Source organism: Gymnoscopelus microlampas (genome assembly GCF_963454915.1).
Source record: "Gymnoscopelus microlampas genome assembly, chromosome: 16".
Taxonomy (NCBI): Eukaryota; Metazoa; Chordata; class Actinopteri; order Myctophiformes; family Myctophidae; genus Gymnoscopelus; species Gymnoscopelus microlampas.
The window spans coordinates 48,356,584-48,376,270 of NC_139953.1; the positions used below are offsets into that span (position 1 = coordinate 48,356,584).

Consider the following 19,687-nt stretch of genomic DNA (forward strand, 5'->3'; position numbering starts at 1 on the left):
CTTGACCAAGGCTTTAAAAAAGTCTGGTGTAGATCAGCCGTGAAGATAAAATATTATAACCACATTGGAAACACTCCAATTAACACATTCAGTGCCAGGTACTAGGCATCCGCGTTTTTTTTTTTTTTTTCTAAGTGAAAAAAGACATTCAGACATTTTTCGTCATAGTTTTAGTCGACAAAATCAACACTGGGTGTTCGGTCCTCACAGGTATAGTGAATACAAGCGCGCACACGCACACGCACGCACACGCGCACAGACACACTCAGACACACACACACACACACACACACACAGACACACACACACACACACACACACACACACGTGAGTATATATATATACGGACAGGGTGAGATGTTTGTCCGCTCCGTGTCAATATTAACATAGAAATGTAAATGTTGAACATAGAGGATAAAGTCCAACACTGAGCAGATGTAATGACACAGACATATCTACTGTAATTAACATTCTGTCTCCACAGCCCTAAATCTGTCTGTCTGTCTGTCTGTCTGTCTGTCTGTCTGTCTGTCTGTCTGTCTGTCTGTCTGTCTGTCTGTCTGTCTGTGCATGCGAGTGAATGATGGATTCATACAGTGTTTAGTCTGGAGGATGACAAAGTTCCCTGATTTAAAGGAGGCTGTATGTACGCACGATTGTGTTACCCATTTTTCACCCCAGTGCCAATGCCTGGGCGCTACTCCACTGTCCCTCTGCCAGCCTGGGGAGAGCCCCGAACTGCGCTCATGCTTCCTTCGATGCATGAGGAGCTAGCTAGCTGTGAGTGGACAGCGCTAGCACGCTGCTCTCCCCAACCAAACCTTTTCTTTAAGCCATGAAAAGACTGTGTGTAGAAATACTGTTCCAAGTAAAAGTCCAGAATTAAAAATGTACTTGAGTAAAAGTACAAAAGTATTGGAACCAAAATGTACTTGACAGTACAAAAAATAAAAGTACTCATTATGCAGAATGTCCCATTTCAAGTTTTCAAAATGTATCGATATATTTTGAAATTAGCAAATATACAAGGTCTGTGAGCTTGTAGATCGGCTATTTTCAAACGGCCGAAATGTATTTAAGCAATATTACACAAGAGGGTGTGCTTTACCGTCATTATTGCCACGCCAGTGATGTGGTCAGGAACGAGGCGCAGCCGAGTTCCGCGAGCATCACTGAAGTGCCAATAATGACGGTAAAGCACACCCTCGAGTGTAATATTGCGATTATACAACAGTTACCAAAAAAACACATCCAAATGTATTCATATTGTGGGGCAATTCATAATAAAAATGTTTCGCTATTATCCGTTTCCCTGTAAAGAGAAGAGTTTATTTGACTGAGACATTAAATAGTCCCTGTAGCAGCGCTCTGAGGCACCGTCTCATCAACACAGCTGATTCCAGTAGGCTATATGCTCCGTCGTACGACCGTGTCACGTGGCCAAAACAACTGATCTACAAGCTGACAATGCATCGCAATGGCGACGCGCTGTGAACTTGTGGATCGGCTATTTTCGCTGTGCGATACCTAAAGTCAAAATTAACCAACAAAGTCCATTTTGCATATAGCTGTTTGTTCTCCGGTGGCGGCGGTGGGTCAGGCTACTCTCTGTTTGTTTTCCTACCGTGGGACAGCGTGACGTCACAGCACAGCTGTGCCATATATGGTCTAATCGGGTGAGGACTGCAGTGCGGAGTGATTTATTAATGTGATTCGGCCCGTGCTATCATGCTGGTTTGAAGCACGGCTAGAAAGCTATTTCAACCAATCAGATTGCTTGGTTGGAACTACCTGTTGTATAATAGTGGTTGAGGTATGTTTTGTAATAATAATAATCAAAATGTATAAAGTAACTAAAGTTCTCATATAATTGTAGTGGCGTAAAAAGTAAAATATGTGCCTCTGAGATGTAGTGGAGTAGAAGTAAAAGTACTGAACATTGGAAATACTCCAGTAAAGTAAAAAAAAAAATACCTCCAAAGTGTACGTAAGTGCAGTACTTGAGTAAATGTACTTGTACTTTACTAGTTACTTTACAGCACTGGCCCTGACTGCACTGTGAAGTGATGCTGATTCCCCCCCCCCCCCCCCCCGAGGGAACCCACAGCAAACACTCACGTCTAAAACACTCCTATATGAACCTCCACAACAAAGTCATTACACGCCCCACTGACTCTCTGTTTACATCAAATACAAAATCTAAACAGCAGCACCGGAGCGGGCTGGCATTCTGACTTCATGCTCCGGCAGCTTGTGATCTATTTAACGCGTTAAGACCTGGAACGCGTCTGTGTGTCATTTTAAGATATCTTTGGCCTATTAAAAAATAGCAGATATACGAGCTTGTAGATCTGCTATTTTTTGAAAAATCGTGAAAATGTGCGCAAATCTTTGAACGTGTATGTTTTTGAAAGCAAACTTTTTTTTTTTACTCAAATCTTTGCTTCTGGGGGGGGGGTCCCTGGAACAAAATATGTTGAGATGGGGGGTCCCTGGAACAAAATACTTTGAGATGGGGGGTCCCCGCAGCCAAAAACATAATAATGTTGGCGCTTCCTGACATGAAAAAGCTTGAGAAGTATAGCAGCAACATAAGTGTTTCAGAAAACTGTTAGGATTTAGGAGGAGACATGTAGAATCCCCCAGAAGCAAAGATTTGAGTTACAAAGGTTTGCTTTAAAAAAATATATATATATACACTCAAAGATTTGCAAAAAAAAAAAATCAAGATTTAAACAAAAATAGCAGATCTACAAGCTCATAGCGCGGCACTCGGTGCCGCGCTATGAGCTTGTAGATCTGCTATTTTTGAATAGCCCAAAGACATCTAAAAATGACACAGATGCGTTCCAGGTCTTAATGGGTTAAGAAACATCAACAAAAGTTCAGCTCAGGCCTAAAGGGATATTGGATTTGAAACTTAACCCGTTACGACCGGCGGGAACGCATCTGTGTCATTTTGTTTAGATTTGAGGTTAAAAACAATAAGAAAGAGCATTATTTTTACACGTTGGCTATTCAAAAATAGCAGATCTACAAGCTTGTAGATCTGCTATTTTTGATTTTCTTTTGAAAATGCGAATACATGTAATTTTGGAGTCATTGACAACAAATGTTTTCTGACATTTTTTATCCCCGTGATTTTGTAAACCCCTATTTCTCTCACCCCAGTGCCAATGCCTATAAGCTTGAGATCCTGGGCGCTACTCTCGCTCTGCCAACCCAGGGAGAGCCCCAAACTCAGCTCAATGCATTAAGATTATTTTTTTCGATTCTTTTTTTTAATGAAAATGTTTGAGGAACACTGATAACATACGTTTTTGTTTTAAACTGCTTTGGATTTAGAAGACATGCATTTGTAGAATTGTCTTCAGGTCTCAAAAGGTTAAAAGCAAACGTCTGAGAGAGGACCATCCGAGGTGAATGAGACGCACCGGGGATTCAATTAAGTCCATACATTTTGCTTTTTTTTTAAATGATGTATTTATTTTAATGCAAATGTTGTTGTTTTTTGTTGTTGTTTTTTTTGCCCTTAAGCTGTGTGATGTAGCAGTCAGGTGTCTCTCCACACACACACACACACACACACACACACACACACACACACACACACACACACACACACACACACACACACACACACACACACACAATGTAATGCAGCATTCCCCCTGCATGTATACGTGGGTTGTGGGGGCCCACTGGTGGGCGGCGAGGGTATTGCGAGCGGGAACACATCTGTGTGTCATTTTTAGATTTATTTGGGCTATTAAAAATAGACACCCCAGAAGCAAAGATTAGAGTTAATGTTTGCTTTAAAAGAATATATATACATTCAAAGATCTGCACACATTTTCACTATTTTTCAAAAATAGCAGATCTACAAGCTCGTAGCGCGGCAAAAATAGCATGTAATTTTGGAGTCATTGACAACAAATGTTTTCCGACATTTTTTATCCCCGTGATTTTGTAAACCCCTATTTCTCTCACCCCTATTTCTCTCACCCAGTGCCAATTGTAGATCTGCTGTTTTTGAATAGCCAAATAGCAGACGCAATAAAGCAGACATACATGAGCTTGTATATCTGCTATGTGTTTTAATAGGCCAAATAAATCTTATTAACATGACACAGAGTTACAGTTAGTTAATGTTTTTGAAGCGCGTGTTGTTTTACAGTCAGTCCATCTCTATAGGAGGCTCTATGCGTGTGAGAGGGAGATACAGTTAGCTTGGAACCGCTCCCTATCACACACTATCAAAGCCCTTATACGCTAATTAAAATCCACATAGCAAAGTGGTCTTTGATGTCTAATATAATGAAAGGCAAGCAGATGTTCTGATGATGATATACTGACACGCTGTCTGTCTGTGTGTGTGTGTGTGTGTGTGTGTGTGTGTGTGTGTGTGTGTGTGTGTGTGTGTGTGTGTGTGTGTGTGTGTGTGTGTGTGTGTGTGTGTGTGTGTGTGTGTGTGTGTGTGTGTGTGTGTGTGTGTGTGTGCGCTCGCGCATAAGTACATTTACTCAAGTACTGTACTTAAGTACAATCTTTAGGTACTTTTACTCTACTGGAGTATTTCCAATTGCCTGTACTTTTACTTCTACTCCACTACACCTCAGAGGCAGATATTGTACTTTTTTACTCCACTGCAATCATTTGAAAACTTTAGTCACTAGTTACTTTGCAGATATACATTATGACATTACACACATATGACACACATTAACCACTTCAGCCCTATTTTATACGTAGGCTATTTGAAAATAGCAGATCTACAAGCTCACAACGCGTCGCATCGCGACGCGTTGTGAGCTTGTAGATCGGCTATTTTCAAACATTTTAGTACTTTTACTTTTGGTACTTTAAGTACATTTCGCTACCAATACCTTTGTACTTTTACTCAAGTACTGTAAGTGTTTTAATTCCGGACTTTTACTTGTAATAGAGTGCTTCTACATTGCAGTATTGATACTTTTACTAACAAAATGTTTTTTTCACCACTGGTGAGTGTGCGTGTGCGTATGCGTGCATGCGTGTATGCGTGTGTGTGTGTGCGTGTGTGTGTGTGTGTGTGCGTGTGCGTGTCTTTTTCTGTCTTGTCTACAGTAGGAATGCTCAGTGGTGTAAATCAGTGTAAATCAAAGCGGGTGGCGGGTGGCACCCTTGGGTGCTGTGACGACAGTCCCAGGGGAGACGCGGGATGCTTTGATCATAGAGTTGGAATTGGTCCACATCACTTCAGTTTAAACTACTTTGACTGAATACTTCATTAGTAAGGAACATACAGCATGTGGTACAGTCACACAAGATCGCTATTTATTATCAACTAGAGTTTCGGGGGGCTACGCCCCCCTCAACCCCAGCCGCGCACGGGGCCCAGCGTGGCCGCGTGTATATTGGGGTACTGAAATTGCTGGAGTGAAACTGTGGAAAAGTTTAAAAAAAAAAAAAAAAAAATTTGAGAAAAATATATTTTTGATGTTTGAGGGGGACCCCCGCGGACCCCCTGCTGGTCGACGGACCCCCTGTGGAGTGTTGGGACGCGCGGGGACCCCCCTGGAACATGGCGGACCATTTCGGTGTTTTTTTTTTTTCATGAAGGTGGTTGCTTGTTTCTGGCGCTGGCTGTGCAAACCTGGCAACCCAGCGCATGCTGCCGCACGTTACACCAGAAATGGTGCCTGGAGAAAATGGTGACCAAAAAAAAAGTTTGGAATAAAAGGAAAAAAAAAACGCAGCGGCTGCCTGCTGTTGTGGTGATGAGGTCGTGCGCACGGTAAACGGTACGAAGCTGCCTCCCCTTCCGTTTTGTCCGACATTTGGTGAGTAGAATTAATTATGTTGCGCGGTGGAAAAGGTGTAGTGAGCAGTGAGATGTCCCCTACGCGAGGCGTAAATTCAGCGCGGCCGCCGTGGCGAGTCAGTTGGCGACATGTGGTCTGGCGGTGCGTTGTTTATTCGATAACAGAGCTGTGGGGTGTCGCCACCGAGGGTGCGGAAGTCGGTCGCCATTTATATAGTTAGATTACCAGTTGTGTAAAGTAACTAAGTACATGTACTTATAAGTACACTTTTGAGGATTTTTTACTTTACTGGAGTATTTCCCATTTTCAATACTTTTACCTCTACTACTTTTACTTCTAAGCTCAACGCACTGTGCTTAAAAAAATATGCATATTCAAAGATTTTCACAATTTTTCACAATTCTTCAAAAAACTAAGCTATGATGACTACAACTAAGACTAATAGAGAGGTTTCCTGTTAGTAAACATGAGAGGAATATGACCGCGCAGCTGCGGGGGGAAGCCTATGGGTGCGTTTGGAAATTACGCACCGGAGCACACTCGCCTATTAGTTTGTATTGGCCAGTGCGCTCACTGCCGCTCAGGGCTGTATTTTCGAACGCGCCTTCACCCGGGCATGCGCAGATTGCGCATTCTGCTCTGTGATGACGTCGCGCGGAAATCCGTCTATACATATACTGACAATTTCATCAACAAATAAAAACTAGACTAAAATGAGGTCCAGTAGTACTAAGACAAGTCATTTTATGTTTGGTGTTGGGTGTTGCGCTCTGAAGATAGCAGATCTACAAGCACATAGCCGCACTATGAGCTTGTAGATTTGCTATTTTTGAATAGCCCAAACAAATCTGAAAATGACACATGCGCGTGCCCGGTCTTAATGGGTTAAACCAGTGGTTTTCAACCTTTTTTGTGTCAAGGACCACCAAATACACACATATTAGCCCAGGGACCCCCATTTGAAAAGATATGCCCAGGGACTGAACCATTTAGATTTCTTAGGGGCCCCAATCTACACTGTATCACCATCATTAGTGTTCATTTAACTCTGAGAGTGTACAAATGGAACCAAATGGACCCGTTAGGGTCCATTTGGTTCCATTTGTACACTCTCAGAGTTACAGACACATAAGGGTCAATTTGGTTTCTAACTATTAATTTGGCTGGGGACCCCCTGGAACCCCCTCAAGGAGTTGTGAGCTTGTAGATCTGCTATCTTCAGAGCGCAACACCCAACACCAAACATAAAATGACTTGTCTTAGTACTACTGGATCTCATTTTAGTCTAGTTTTTATTTGTTGATGAAATTGTCAGTATATTTAGTCTTAGTTGTAGTCATCATAGCTTAGTTTTTATTTAGCTTTATCTAGTTTTTTTAGTCGACAAAATCAACACTGCTGTCAGAGCAATCTCAATGAGAGGCATGGTAAAATACCGTCATTTCACTGGTTGACTACTGAGGCTGTAGAAGGGTTCTTTTTGTGTTCTAATAAAGTGTCCCACAAGCTATGGAAGGAAGGGAGCATGAGCTCGGCTTCACTATCACGCCCAGAAGGTCAACGAGACACCCTGCAGAAACCCTGACAGACCTGGTCTACGCTGACGACATCTGCCTGCTATCTGACCAGGTAAAGCAGGCACAGGAGCTCTTGTCCAGAGTGGAGTTGGGGTGTGCTAGGGTTGGCCTCATGCTAAATGCAAAAAAAAAAACGAGGTCATGACCTATAACATCCCCCAAGAACATCCGCCCCTAACAACAACAGAAGGCACTGTGTTAAAGGAGGTCAGTGACTTTAAATACCTGGGCGCATGGGTCGGCTCCACAGAAAAGGACCTTAAGGTGAGGAAAGCACTAGCCTGGAGAGCTCTTAATGGCATGACCAGTGTGTGGAAATCCAACCTCCCCCAACGCATCAAGATTTTCTGCGACTGTGGAGTCCGTTCTCCTCTACGGCTGTGAATGCTGGACACTAAAGCAAGCCCTACAGAAGTCCCTGGACGGGTGCTACACCAGAATGTTACGTGTGGTACTGAACATCAACCAGGACGAGCACATTACCAACAAGCGTCTGTACGGGGCACTACCAAGTGTATCAGAAAAGAGAGCAGTCAGGAGGATGAGACTAGCCGGGCACTGTCTGCCACCGGCACCGATGTGACATACCTGCCATCTCAACATACAACCCACTATAGACTATAATATACTCCATCAGTGTGTCAAAGGTTCTAGCATCTGAAATGTAAAGTTTAAGTGGTCGCATGGTATATACGTCACGGACGCATCCCTTGAGGTTTTCAATACCCAGATCCCATGTATAATTTTGATAGGCTAGTTATTTTGGACAATTATCCAAACAGCATCTTTTCGTATATCTTTTTGTATATTAATATTCGTATATTAATACTATCCTGGAGGCTGGAGAATTCACTTAGTAGTTGAAAATGTCGGGATATGTCACTCCTCCATTTAGTTGGGTTATTTCCCCAACTTACATTCAGGCACGTTAATACAACAACGGTAAACCCACACGTTTTAATTTGTCATGTACCGTCGGAGCTCCACGGTAGGCTATAGGTAGAAAATTAATATAAGCCTATATGAGATGTTAAAAATATAGACATGAACAAAGTCAGTCGGGATTGGGATGAGAATTCTCCTCTCGGATGTCACTGAAATGTGACAACTTGTCTGTCTGCCGTCTCCCCTCTGCTGTGTTAACATTATGGATAACCCATTAAAGTGACAAATTAAATGTGAAACACTAACTATCGAGAGAAAAAGAAGATCTGTTGATAAAGACACTCCATACATTTGGAAACATATTTTTATTCCACTCTATATCGTCTCCACTTCATGTAGGATCATTTTAAAAGTAGGCTAACTCTCATGTCAATCTCATAGAGATTCAGTGCATCGTTCTAACGGACCTCGCGTGGGTGCACGCGAGGTCAATCGTGGGTGTGAAATTGTGTAGTTCCCGCGTGTCTCTATCACTTAGCTGGGGGGACCCCCTGGAAACCCCAGGATAGAAAATAGTTTTAAAATAATAGGCCTAATACAAAAATAAAATTCAGATCAGTGGTAAGAGACACCCTCCCCAAAGTATACACAGCTAAGTTAAAGTTTAAAAAAACACCAAAAGGTGGGGGGGGGGGGGCACCATGCATGCAGTAAAGTTACACTTTATCTCTGTCGGTTAAACTGAGGACTATTCCATAATAATTCTCCCTGAAGCCTGGGACATCTGCTGTGAAAGTTGTATCTGCGCTCTCTTTTTTTCTCTCCTCCGTCTAAAAATATGGAAAATGGACGCTTGGGTGCGAAATGACTGCCAGTGGAATAGGATCTAATGGAGGGGGGCCTGTTGGCAGTGATTGATTTGCCTCGGCAAAGCCCACAAAAAGCCCACAAGGCAAACTTTACGCGGCTCTCACTTTAGTGAGTAATGTCTTGTCTCTAGGGCACTGGCTTTGCCTGCCAGCCTGGCTGGCAAGCCTGGCAGTGCCACGTGCTCAGTGGGCAGAGAATGAGCTGCCGTTTAAAACTTTAACCTCGACGGAAGATTGTATGCTGCATCTATAGAGACCAAAATAAAACCATTTACCTATATTACATTACATTAGTCATTTAGCAGACACTTTTATCCAAAGCGACTTACAATAAGTGTATTCAACATAGGTAGGGAACGAAACTACTAATCACCAGAAGTCTGAAGTGTATTTCCTGCAAAAACAAGCAACCAAGAGTATACCTAGCGCTAAGGTAAAAGTGACATATATCAGCTACCTACTTTCTTAAACAGATGAGACAAAATAGCAAAATCAAATGAGCACGAGCTCAGACAAATAAGTGTATTGACTAAACAAGATCCAATAAAACAATACAAAACTAAAACAAGAGTTCGTACAACTAGTTAACAACAAGTAGGCCAGGCAAAGAGGAAAGGTAGTGTTTCCTGAAGAGGTGGGTTTTCAGCCTGCGGCGAAAGATGGGCAGTGACTCTGCTGTCCTGACATCAGTGACTCTGCTGTCCTGACATCAGTGACTCTGCTGTCCTGACATCAGTGACTCTGCTGTCCTGACATCAGTGACTCTGCTGTCCTGACTTCAGTGGGGAGTTCATTCCACCACTGTGGGGCCAGAACAGAAAAAAGTTGTGACCGTGTAGATCGGCCAGAAGGACCCTTGAGTGACGAGGCAATCAGTCGCCCCGAGGTGGCAGACCGAAGTGGTCGGGCAGGGGTGTAAGCATCGACCATAACCCGGAGGTAGGAAGGAGCTGGCCTAAGTCAGGGGTGATGCAACTTTGATGATGGAGAGGGCCACTTATATTTACACACTCACTCCAGAGGAACACATTGCACATACTGTCGGGCCATTCTACGTCACACGAAAATAGCAAAAATAGCAGATCTACAAGCTCAAAACGCGCCGCAGTGCGACGCAGTGCGTGCGACGTGACATATCCCGACATTTTCAACTACTTAGTGAATTCTCCAGCCTCCAGCATAGTATTAATATACAAATAGTCTTGCAAGATGTTGTATGGATAATTGTCCAAAATAAAATAGCCTATAAAAATTATACATGAGATTTTTGAGCTTGTAGATCTGCTATTTTTTACATTGGAATCCTGAAAAGTAAATTTTTTATTTAATTTCAAATGCATTTAGTTATACTTATGTTAACTTTATGAACTTTATGTCTAAGTCTCGGGTCATGATTCACCAGGAGCTTAGATGGCTTGGTTCCAGGCTTAACGTTATCAATTTACATATTTTCGGGAATCTCTACGGGACAAATTCATGGGGTTTTTATCTGTGGAACCACAAAATGGCCACCACTGCTATGCTCTATACCCCGGGTATATGTCTGTGTACCCCGTTAAACACTACTCGGCACGGCACTCTCTTTGGGTCCACTGTGACCCCTCCCCGGACCCCACTTTGAGAACCAGTGGTCCACGTGTAATTACCTGACAGTGATGTCAGAGTGACGTCATTGGCTCACTGCCTTTTAAAACCCTTTCTACCTCCGTTCATGTCAGTCATTTGTCTGATGAAAGAAAGCCTGTTGGTTGGACTTTTTAGATTTAGATTTAATAAAGAGGAAAAGTCCAGAGACCACAGGAGGCTGATTTAAGTTCATCTTGTATCGATTTTTCCTGCGGTGACGTAACTTGTGTCTATTTCTAGAGAAACCGAAACGAGGGTAATAAATACCTCACTGAGATTGATTGATGAACGTCAGCAGTCGTTTGGCAGTTTCACTCAAAAGGGAAACTTAGATGCCATCGTCGGGTCTCTCGGAAGACGACTTCTCCTGTCCCGTGTGCTGCGAGATCTTCACGGATCCCGTCGTCCTCCTGTGCAGCCACAGCTTCTGCGAGGCCTGCCTAAAGAAGTGGTGGAAGCAGAAGAAGATCAAGGAATGTCCGCTCTGCAAGAGGAAGCACGGCAAGAACCAGCCGCTCTGCAACAACCTGGCGCTGAAGAACGTGTGCGAGGCCTTCGCGCTGGAGAGGCGGAGGGCCTCCGAGGACCTGCAGTGCGGTCTGCACGGCGAGAGCCTCAACCTGTTCTGCCGGGACTGTCAGCAGGCGGTGTGCGTCGTGTGTCTGTACTCGGAAAAACACGCCTGCCACAGTTTCAGGCCCGTAGATGAAGCTACGACTGAGACGACGGCAACGACGGCAACGACGACGACGACGCGTCACTCGGAGGAACGACAACAGCAGCAAAGTAAGGCTGCCGTTGGTTACGCGTTATTTGCTTACCTCTTGCTATGTTTTCTCGTTTTCATTTGGTGGAATCTTTATGAATCTCAATGGAAACTGTGGGTGTCGTTCTGAAGACGGACTTCAGACGGCAGAAGAGTTTTTGATTCACAGTTTTCTTTTTTAAAAGCCTTCCAGAAATATTGACATATTGTTGGATAATAGTTTTTTTCTCTTTTCTCCTACAGAATCAACTTGATTTTAACCACTCAAACCCCAGCATGCGTATCGTGGGGAAAAGCTTGCGCGGAAAATAGCAGATCGACAAGCTCACAACTCGTGAAGCTTTCCCCACAATAACAGAAAACGGAAAATACACTAGCATAGAGCCCTGAGTTTCACCGATCCACCAGGACAGTTGGTCCCGGGTCAAGATAAGACCTTTCTCGATCCCTCTGCGAGGGAAATGTAGTCGCCAAGGACAGCACAGCAGTTAAAAAGAAAATACAGATTACAGGGCAAGAAAGAAAGTACTGTAGGTACAGCATGATGATCTCCAACTGAAAAACGATTGACAAATGATTGATAGTTAGGAACCTCAGTTAAATGAACACTAAGGCATTGTTGATTCGATTGGGGTCCCAGAGATATACATCCCACATAGTGGGGGTCCGTGGCCCAACGGGGGGTCATTGAAATGAAAAAAAAAGTAAAGAATCCCTGCACCAGATTTGTTTGTTTATATCAGATATGTGTGTCCTCATCGTCGAGCAGCAGCCTTTACCTATTGGGTAACCGGAAAGCTCGCCCAAAAAACACACACTCGCCCCCATTTTTTTTCACGGACCGCTCGCCCCCAGCGGTTCTTGAATTATTTTATTTGTTTTACTGAGGTTAGGTTTAGATATCGTTTTACTGAGGTTATACGTTTAGGAATAAGGTTAGGTTTAGGCATATTATTTTACCGAGGTTAAGGTTAGGTTTTTTAGACATAGTTTTACTGAGGTTACGTTTAGGAATACCTGGTGGCGACCGCTCTGAGGTCGCCGGATTTGACTCAGGACAAGCGTTCTTGTATTCACCTATTGCACTAGAGGTCAGTAGTGGTAGTGCATTGGGTTAACCCGAGAGATTTCCGGTTTTCTAAATGTTTTTTGATAACAATCAAATGAGTTATGGTCAGGCTAAGCAGGCCTCCCTGCTTGGCTCTCAACCAAGGTTTGAGAGCCAAGCAGGGAGGCCTGCCCTAACCCTAACCCTAACCCTAACCCCTAACCCTATGCTATATGGGCCTCAGGGCTCGGCAAGGCTTACTTACCTCTTACTGACATCCTTGCCGTCGCTCAGCATTCTCAACAGATCCTTAGAGATGTTCACGGTATCCACGTAAAAACACATGCGTTCATCGACGGGACCATTATTTCCCCTGGACCCCCCGTGGTCTCTGCTCTCTTGACGACCTCCTGCGTGTCGTACAGGAGGAACAACAGGCCGAAGAGCAGCAGACCGTTGTAGACCCCGGCTTCCAGCACCGGGGTGGGGGGCAATAACAATCGATCCCAGGGAGGAGGCACAGACCACTCCCAGACCCGGTCCCTGACGCGCTGCGGCCAGATCGCCTCCTTCTCAACGGCACCGATGTCGCCCGTAGAAGCAGAGAGCGCCCAGGCCCAGCGCGGCTCCACCCGCCACCATCGCTCTCCCCAGGCGGGCAATCGTAAAGGCAGCATCCGTTGCCGATCGCTCCATTATTTTCGCTGCTCCTTTGAGAAGATCTTTGGTGGCTTTCCTCTGGCGGCCCTGCTGCTGGCCCAAGCCAGATCCTCCTCCTCCTCCTCCGGCCCTCGTGGAGAAGCCCGGGTATGAAGGCTTCGGCAGAGGCGGACGAAAAGCCGTCTTCGGAGTGGAACCCGTCGAGGCCGCGGTGAAGCGTTGAACCACGGGACGGAGACCAGACGCCACGGTGAGACTCTTTAGACACCACAGCCTCGTCACCGACATGGTGAAAGATTGTATCAATTAGAAGAGCTCTTCAGTCTAATGAACCCTTCAGCTTGAAAGTATGTCAGCTACCATATAATATAAAATACTACTCAAAGGGAACTGGTTGTCCGAGTCTAGGACCCGCCGCAGTGTCGTCCCGGTAAGAACTTCAGCCGAGATGTTTAACCCTGATGCTCGTGACATCTCACTGATGTCACCATGAGTCAGCTATGTCCGTATATGGAGTTTTACATTAGCATGATGCAGTGGTGTAAAGTAATTAAGTACCTTTACTTAAGTACTGTACTTAAGTACAATTTTGAGGTAGTTTTACTTTACTTGAGTATTTCCAATTGTCTATACTTGTACTTCTACTCCACTACATCTCAGAGGCAAATATTGTACTTTTGCTCCACTACACTTATTTGAAAACTTTAGTTGCTAGTTATTTTTCACATATAAATGATGATATTATGAAACATACATTTACCACTTCAGCCCTATTTTATACCTACCAACATTTCAGATGACAAATATTATATTACTGAAACTAAATGGACTTTTATTCAAAAGACTATGACTAAAACTAAATCAGAATGTGCTGTCAAAGTCAACCCTGCATCAACACTACAAATAAATAAATCCCAACTGAGCTACATGTCACATCGGTGTATGTGTCATCCACCACAATTCTCCAGAGAATTAATACACTTCATTCTGTCTCTTACTTGACACTTCTGCACAAATCTGCTGTCTCACATTATGTCTGCCTGCCACTGTACTTCTTGACAAGCTGATATTAGCAGAAGCCGTCTCTTCTCAGGACGTTGTCAGCATGCATGCTTTGATGAATTTGCGTGCGCACACGCACGCACACACACACACACACACACACACACACACACACACACACACACACACACACACACACACACACACACACACACACACACACACACACGCAAACACACACACACACAGACATTTTGAGGGGCAGGTGCTCAAGTAAATGATACTTTTTTTTTGGTTTACTTGGTCTGCTCTTTTTTCCCTCTACACCTATACCTCTTTGCCAAAAATAGCAGATCTACAAGCCCACAACGCCTCGCGCTGCGAGGCGTTGTGAGCTTGTAGATCTGCTATTTTTGGCTAAAGTTCTCCTCAGAAAAAGGGATGCTAGGTTTCGAGTGGTTATGGTAAAAAGGAAAGTCATATCACATAAAGATTTGGCGGAACCCCCTGTAGTAACTCTGAGGACCCCCTAGGGGTCCCGGACCCCCTGTTGAAGATCCCTGCTGTAAACTGAAGAGAAAAAAAAAACTTTGTCTTTCTTTTTTTCAAAAGGGCACTTCTGGTCAAGGGGGCAAAGGGCAGGTGCTCTAGCAACACCTAGAGTCTATCTGTGCACGTCCCTGCACACGCGCGCACACACACACACACACACACACACACACACACACACACACACACACACACACACACACACACACACACACACACACACACACACACACACACACACACACACACACACACACACACACACACACACACACACACACACGTTTTCAAATAATTGCAGTGGAGTAAAAGTACAATATTTGCCCCTGAGATGTAGTGGAGCAGAAGTAAAAGTATTGAAGATTGGAAACACTCCAGTAAAGTAAAAGATACCTCAAAATTGTAACTTCAGTACAGTACTTGAGTAAATGTACTTAGTGACTTTACACCACTGCTTCTCAGGACAGCGTCGGCATGCATACTTTGATGAATTTGCACGTACACACGTACACAGGCACGCACACACACGCACACACACACACACACACACACACACACACACCCACCCACCCTCCAGATTAGTGTTTTCTCAGCGCTGTTTCAAGCTCCTTTGAAATTTACGACGTATGCATTTAGCTCTTATCTTAAGAGCCGCTTATAGGCTCCAAACTGTACGGTGGAGAATGGATAAATGTTAAACATTGTGGAGCATGACTTTATGTTGTTATTAGATGCTGACCTCTGCCCTGCACCTGGCACTGTGTGTGTGTGTGTGTTTAATGTCCGCTTGTTCTGCTCTTATCCACAGAGACGTACAATAAACAAGCTAAACATAATACATAGAATGCAGTGAGATGGTGTGTAGTGTCTCAGTGAACTAGGATCACAGGTAAACAATGACCCTAGCATCCGTCTAACATTTAGACCAGTGGTTCTCAAACTTGTTCAGGTCAAGTACCCCTAAATGAGTGTGTATTTGGCCGCGGACCCCCATCTGAAAAGATTTTGTGCCAAGGACCCCCCCATCCAAGATTAAAGTTAAAAATGTAAAAAAAATATTCAAACATTTCCGAAGAACGTCAAGATTTTTTTGAAAATAGCTGATGTATGTATAGGGCCCTGGTGGTCCCCGGACCCCACTTTGAGAACCCCTTTATTAGACCACGGACCACCATAACTCTGAGAGTGTACAAATGGAACCAAATGGACCCGTAAGGGTCCATTTGGTTCCATTTGAGAACTCTCAGAGTTACAGCAACATAAGGTTCCATTTGGTTCCTAACTATCCAACATTTATCTGGGTACCCCCTGGAACCCGCTCAAGGACCCCTGGGGGTCCCCGTACCCCACTCTGAGAACCATGATTTAGACAGATGGCTCAAATGCAAAATAAATAATGGACCTTAAGGATAAGTACCTTGGTATGACAAATGTTGAAAACCAATGATTTAGTCTTTAAAATCATTGGTTTTCAACCTTGTTCATACCAAGGTCCATTATGTATTGTGCATTTGAGCCACGGAACCACCGTTTGATGAGATTTAGACTCTCAGACGCACAGGGACGTGCACAGATAGACTCTAGGTGGTGCTAGAGCTCCTGCCCTTTGCCCTCTTGACCAGAAGTGCCCTTTTGAAATAAGGGCACAGCAGGGGTCTTCAACAGGGGGTCCGGGACCCCTAAGGGGTCCTCAGAGTTACTACAGGGGGTCCGCCAAATCTTTATGTGATATGATTTTTCTTTTTACCATAACCACTCGAAACCTATAGCATCCTTTTTCTGAGGAGAACTTTAGCCAAAAATAGCCGATCTACAAGCCCACAACGCCTCGCAGCGCGAGGCGTTGTGGGCTTGTAGATCTGCTATTTTTGGCAAAGAGGTGTAGGTGTAGAGGGAAAAGAGAGCAGACCAATTAAACAAAAAAAGTATAATTTACTTGAGCACCTGCCCCTCAAAATGTCTGTGCACGCCACTGCAGACCCAGGACATGTAGCTGTACGGTGGCTCGTGCATTGATTCTCTCCGTGCAAACTAAGGTTTGCATGTTTGGAATTGTAACAGCTGACATCTCTATATGAGTATTATGATATTGAGAGAGAGAGAAACAGATAGAGAGAGTGAAACAGAGAGAGATAGAGAGAGATATATAGAGAGAGAAACAGATAGAGAGAGTGAAACAGAGAGAGATAGAGAGAGATATATAGAGAGAGAGAAACAGATAGAGAGATAGAGAGAGATTCTTTGATCATTTGCTTGTTTACTCTACACTGCAGTGTCGTTGCCACGGCGATACTGTATGTATTGTTGTTGTTTTTCTGTCCAATGAATGGAGCACAATTAGCGTCTCGTTGTGACAGGTGTGACTGTAATTATCCTGCTTTTTAATGTGAACGCACGTGTGTGTGTGTGTGTGTGTGTGTGTGTGTGTGTGTGTGTGTGTGTGTGTGTGTGTGTGTGTGTGTGTGTGTGTGTGTGTGTGTGTGTGTGTGTGTGTGTGTGTGTGTGTGTGTGTATGTATGAGTACACTTGTATTACTTGTGAGGCTATAGTAGAATTCAGTGGTGGAAGAAGTACTCAGATGTTTTACTTAAGTAAAAGTAGCAATACCACAATATAAAAATACTCTGTTTCAAGTAAAAGGCGTGTGTTCAAAATGTTACTTGGGCAAAAAGGTGCGAAAATATTCTAAGATCTACAAGCTCACAACGCATCAGGATGCAACGCGTTCAGCAGTGGTGGAAAAAGTACTCACACTTTTAAAAGTAAAAGTATCAATACTGCAATGTAGAACAGGACTGCATTAAAAATTTGTTTGAGTAAAAGTACAAATGTATTTGCATTAAAGTGCACTTAAAGTACCAAAAGTAGAAAGTATACTCATCATGCAGAATGTCTCCGTTTCACAAGCTTTCAAAAGTAGAAAATGCATAAAACTCTTCTGAAAATAGCAGATCTACACGCATTGTGAGCTTGTAGATCTGCTATTTTCAAATGGCCGAAATGTACTGTACATAGGGGCTGAAGTGGTTAATGTACGTTTGGTAATGATAATCAAAATTGACAAAGTAACGAAAGTTTTTAAATAATTGTAGTGGAGTAAAAAGTACAATATTTGCCCCTGAGATGTAGCGGAGTAGAAGTAAGAGTACAGACAATTGGAAATACTCCAGTAAAGTTAAAGTAATACCTCAAAATTGTACTTAAGTAAATGTACTCAGTTACTTTATACACCCCTGGAGTTCATATGGGAATAATGTGGAGGATGATCTCCTACATTTACTGCACCAAAGCGAGAGCAGTTCTAATGTGTCCCGACGCTCAATTCATTTGACATTCAGCAGAGGCAGCAGGGCAGCCAGCAGAACTCTCTAATGGCAATATGCAAAAGAGCCCCCCCCCCCCCCCGCTCCCCCCCCCCGAATCTAATTTCTAGCTTCATATCCATCTGAATTACAATGGCCTCCTTATTACTCATACAGTGGAATTATACACAGGCCATCAGGCTGCAGAGAAGCACCGCATATCTATCTATCTATCCACCCCGTCACCATGGAAACCTCATAAGTTCCACACAAAAAAAAAAACTTTTCCTTTTTGTTTCGTTATTATCGTTATTTTTTTCTTTTCTTTAGGCTATTAAAAAATAGCAGATCTACAAGCTCATAGCGCGGCACCGAGTGCCGCGCTATGAGCTTGTGGATCTGCTATTTTATTTTTGGAAAAACCTTGCAAATCTTTAAAAGAAAATGAAAATAAAAGAATCACACCCAGTGTGAAGAGAGTGGTGCCTTCGAAAGTGTAACTGGTTGCATCCTTGTGTTGCAATCAGCAACAATATGTTGTCACGTGACACGTGACAACATATTGTCACGTGTCACGTGAAGCTTGACCAATCAGCCGGGCTAATTGGTCAAGGACGGACACACGGACGGACGGACACAGTCAGATATACTGTAGGAGTGGTTGGCACCACTCAAAAATAACAAAATATATATTTACTTGGGAGAGAGAGAGAGAGAGAGAGAGAGAGAGATATATATATATATTTATTTTTTAAGTGAACATTTGTAACTCAATTCTTTGCTCCTGGGGATTCTACAAAATGTCTTCTAAAATTCTAACAGTTTTTCTTTTTTAAACAATGTTTCTATATCAGTGGTTCTCAAACTTGTTTCATGTCAAGGACCCCCATAAATTATATGTGTTTGGCCGCAGACCCCCATCTCAAAATATGTTGTTCCAGGGACCCCCCAGAAGCAAAAAATTTGAGTTACAAATGATCGCTTTAAAAAAATATACAGTCAAGGATTTGCAAAAAGTTATGATTTAACAAAAATAGCAGATCTACAAGCTCATAGCGCGGCACTCGGTGCCGCGCTATGAGCTTGTAGATCTGCTATTTTTGAATAGCCAAAGTATAAAACAATGGTATTTGTGGTTACACAGATGTGTTACCGGTCTAAATGGGTTAAAATAAAAAACATTTAAAATAGTGAATATAACTGATCTACAAGCTGGCATCGCGACGTGTTGCCAGCTTGTAGACGCTGCTATTTCCACTACTTCTGTGAGACACTCTTCTACCATTCATTTTACGAAGAAAGCAAAACGTGGAAATATGGATTTACAAGGTTTGTGTCCGAAGATATCCAGCCTATGTGCACAATGCCCTTGCTGCAGTGTCTGTCTGTCTGTCTGTCTGTCTGTCTGTCTGTCTGTCTGTCTGTCTGTCTGTCTGTCTGTCTGTCTGTCTGTCTGTCTGTCTGTCTGTCTGTGTGTGTGTGTGTGTGTGTGTGTGTGTCAGTGGCGGAAGGTAACTGACTTAAGTACTGTAGGCTACTTAAGTACAATGGAGGTATTTTTTACTTTACTGTTGTATTTCCAATTTTCAGTACTTTTAC

The 19,687-nt window shown here is 43.4% G+C and overlaps 1 protein-coding gene across 1 annotated transcript in view; it reads left to right on the forward strand.

Moving 5' to 3' along the window:
• LOC311063058 (pyrin-like) overlaps nucleotides 1–19,687 on the forward strand; it is a gene marked incomplete at its 5' end in the record, with an annotated part of 670,464 nt that overhangs the window by 279,513 nt on the left and 371,264 nt on the right. The window lies entirely within an intron of this gene.